Consider the following 4,239-nt stretch of genomic DNA (forward strand, 5'->3'; position numbering starts at 1 on the left):
CGAATAGCTAATAAGGTATTGACTGCAATATTTGCGGATGGCATAGCTTTGGTGAGCCGTAACATATGCCACATAATAGCATCAAGAATATTAGCGGAGCACTTGAGTTCTGTCGAAGAATGGCTAGCCAACTGGCGTATAAATGTGAGTGACCAAAAATGTGCCCAGCAATAAAAATAAACAATATTTTAGTACCACAAGAGAATGAAGTAAGTTGTCTTGGTATTCACCTAGATAGAAGACTTACGTGGAAAACATATGTATATCTAATAAAATAGCTTGCATGAAGATAAGGGGTGCAAATTTAAATTTGCTTTTAAATAAATACTCTAAACTTAGCCTAGACAACAAAGTGCTTTTATATAATGCGGTCATAAAACCGATTTAGATGTATGGCATTCAACTGTAGTAGCACTTGTGCAACTAATCTTGATATAATACAAAGGTTCCAATCGAAAATTCTTAGAATAATCACTTCCCCGCCATGACACATGCGTAATGAAAATATCCATAAAGATCTTGGTATTCCTATGGTAAAGAAAGAAGTAGAGGACAGCAGAATAAAATACATATCTAAACTCCGAGTTCACCTAAACCCATTGACTAATGCTTTAGTACATTCCTGCCGTCAAACACGCCTAAAACAAAGATAATGCCTGCGTACTAAATAGCAACGTATCACCAAAACAGCTCAATCACTTACTTGAGATTGCCTTGTTTTAAATAGATTTAAGGTTTTATTACTTATTGTTAGGCCAAAAACAAAGCATATTCAATAAATAAAGAAATATAGCAAAGAAAAGTTTGGCCGTACACAAAATTATTGTGGGAAACAACCAAGATGCGTTAAGTGCGCCGGTAAGCATAAGACAACTGAATGTTCAAAACCAAGGACACAGCAGACTAAATGCTGTAACTGTGCGAAGGGCATCCAGCCAACTATCGGGGGTGCCTTCTTGCCAAAGAATTACAAAAAGCTCGAGTTAACACAGTTGATTACAAAAAAGGTGATGAACTACAAAAAGTACGAGGTAACACAATTGATCACAAAAAAGGTGATACTCTAGCACAAAAGATGGAAGGTTCTGTACATTTCAGAACGAAAAACATAAGACCTTATCAACATCAAGTTCCTAAAATTATAGCTGAAACATCAAAAAAGTGTTCTTATGCTCATGTTTTAAAACCAAATAATAATGATAATATATCCAGCATTTTATCACATATCTTACATAAGCTCAACAAACAAGACGAATTCAGCTCCTCCTTACAAAATCGCTTATGCTACTTGAAATATATCTTTTTAATACCAAAGATGGGGTCCTTGAGCAAGTATCCTCTGGGTAGCCTAAGAACATCCGTTCGAAGGCGAGCTAATGTGAGAAGGCGAAACATCCCCTACATGGGGTTGTGCGCTGGGCTTGGGACCCGCCACGTGAAAAAACACCCCCAATGAAAGGAAGCAACAAGCCTCGGATGAGAGACCTCCCTTTTGATGACCACTATGGCAAACGAAATAAGGACTACGATTTGAGGGCATGCACCTGGAATGTCCGGACCCTTAATTGGGAAGGTGCCGCTGCCCAGCTTAGTCGTAAACTATAAGTCACATCCATTAATCACCATCGGTAGTATGGACAAAGAGTGTCAACATTATCATGCTTTCAAGTACAAAAGTTAATCAGCTGGTTTATGTTGCGCATCTGGGAAAATTTCATTGCCACCTCTCAATATACCACCGGAGCCTTCAAAAACACTTTCATGCTTCCAAATGACGTCATTTGGAAACACTTTCATGCTTCCAAATGACGTAATTTGGAGTGACAAAAATTGCACATCATGAAGATGGTCGGAATTTTGATTCTACATTCAAAATTCAAGGTCAAGTGTACCACCGAATCAGTTCATTGCTACCAATGCCTGATGCCGAACCAAAATGTTTACAAATTTATTTTATGGGAAATGAGGACCAACAATCACATATACGCCTCGCTTACAACCATATAGAACAGATGGAAGAACGAAAAACTGTGGAGATTTTGGAAACGTTTTTGAAAAACCATAACCAATTGGTACAATTGTTCAAGACCCTTTCCAACAGCCTGCAAAACGACAACTACGTCATTGGCATTACAGCAGACAAAGTGCAAAGTACAGAGCACGCAGGCAAATAAAATATTCCAACTATTAATGAAGTTGCAGTTGTTATGGCTGCTGACCCATGTGAACATCGAGACGTACGCATACGCAGAGATAATAGGATTCAAATAATTCAAAACAATTATAGTGTCAAGCGACTTTATAAATCTAAAAATAATGTTTCAAAAATAAATTTGTAAAATTAATTGAATAATATGGTCTACAACTTTGGTACCGCCGTTTTCCAATAGATGTCTCTAGAGTCAAGCATTAAATCGTTTTATATCGTTCTTGGATATTTGTGTCAACACTAACCCAACAAATTCTTTGTAGAGATCTGTTTGCATCCAAAATTTATTCTCAACTGAAAATGTCACTTTTTGAGCCGAATTCTCCACATTTGCGGGAAATTTTGCTTCTTTTTTTTTAATTCCAAGAAAAGTGCGGCTGAGGCTCATCGAATGCTTTCGAATACGTACGGTGAGGCTGTCTTAAGTGAAAGAACATGTCGCGAATGGTTTCAAGGTTTTAAGAATGCTGATTATGAAGTCGAAGACCGGCATGGTGGTGGAAGGGAGAAGATTTTCGAAGATGCTGAATTGGAAGCATTACTCGACCAAGATGCGTTTCAAACCCAAAAAGAATTGGCTGAATCGTTGCAAGTGACACAGCAAGCCCAATCAAAACGCCTTAAAGCCATGGAGATGATTCAGAAACAAGGAAACTGGGTTCCTTACGACTTGAAACCAAGAGATGTCGAACGGCGCTTCTGTGCATGTGAACAGCTGCTTCAAAGGCCCAACCGAAAGGGATTTTTACATCGCCTCTTGTTCCGATCGATGGCACACGGTCTAGCTAACGAGCACTTCAGTTCTTATGAAGAAGTCAAAAAAGTAAAAAAAAAACATTTTTGTAACCGTTTTTATACAATAAAGCCTTAAATTTACAAAAAAAAAAAAAAAACCGCGGAAGCAAAGTTGTAGACCAATATAATATTTTTTGAATATATTTGGGGTACTCACAACGTGTCTTAAAGCATCGTAAAATCATAAGTTTTTATGCTAGTGTAAAAAATTTGTTGTTGGATTGCATACTAAAATAAGTTTACGCAAATACAACTCTGAACGCTATGTAGTCGTTTGGTCATAACTAATCAGCTGATTTCTCTTTACATCAGTTTGCTTTTGTGTTGTGATTACATTTGTGTTTAAATCTAAATTTCTTTCAATTTTCTTTTGTCGAGGGTTTTCAGAATAATGGAGCAATATAATGTTATGTAGGTAATATAAAAATGCATAATAAATACAATTTAACTAATTAAATGGGCTTTTAGACAAAAGCAAAGCGGGTGCGTTCCAACCCAAGCAGAAAGTGGCTGTTTGAAAAAGAAAAATCATTGATTGAATTTTGGACACAAAACAGGGATTTTGAGGTAAATCTATTAATTAAAATACAACTTAGAAGTAATTTATTATAATTTTAATTATAGAAGCCAACGTCTCAAATGTATTATAGACGATTTTCAAAGGAGAGCAACATTGCGGTGGACTGGAAGCTGACACGCTCGAAGGTTCGTTATATGCGTACAACATATAACAAAGCAAAAGCATGTATATTAGTGTTGAGCGAAGTGGACGTGTTATTTACGCTCTTGGATTATTCGCTGAATAATCCTAGCTTTTCATAGTGAAAACACTAGATTTTTTGAGTTAGGACTTACCGGAATTCCGGACGATCCAAGTGGATACTAAACCCAAAGAAATAGATAAGTACAATTTAATTTAAACAAAATGTATTTGCAAATACCTGCCCCTTTTCGCGGCCAATTTCCAAATTATTTAGTAATAACTTTTTTATTTCCCCTAATAACAGCGAATCAAACGTGCGCTTATTTTTAATTTGCCGTTTTGCTTTGATTGTTCTCCGTTTTCGCTTTTCCGCTTTTTTCTCCTTTTCGTTTTTGGTTTAGGCATTGCCAACCATTTATAATATAAGTTAGGTTTTAGCAGCAGGGACTGAACGTGCTCACTAACAGGTGTACCGAAACTACTTTCTCACTGAGGTTATGGCCTCCGAGAATAGTATGGGGCGTACACCAGA

At 36.9% G+C, this 4,239-nt stretch overlaps 1 pseudogene; it reads left to right on the forward strand.

The window, feature by feature from the left end:
- The first annotated feature begins 3,395 nt into the window (after positions 1-3,395).
- On the forward strand, positions 3,396-3,826 carry LOC120782001 (annotated as a pseudogene).
- Positions 3,827-4,239: the final 413 nt, after the last annotated feature.

The sequence above is a fragment of the Bactrocera tryoni genome, unplaced genomic scaffold (assembly GCF_016617805.1).
Source record: "Bactrocera tryoni isolate S06 unplaced genomic scaffold, CSIRO_BtryS06_freeze2 scaffold_86, whole genome shotgun sequence".
Classification (NCBI taxonomy): Eukaryota; Metazoa; Arthropoda; class Insecta; order Diptera; family Tephritidae; genus Bactrocera; species Bactrocera tryoni.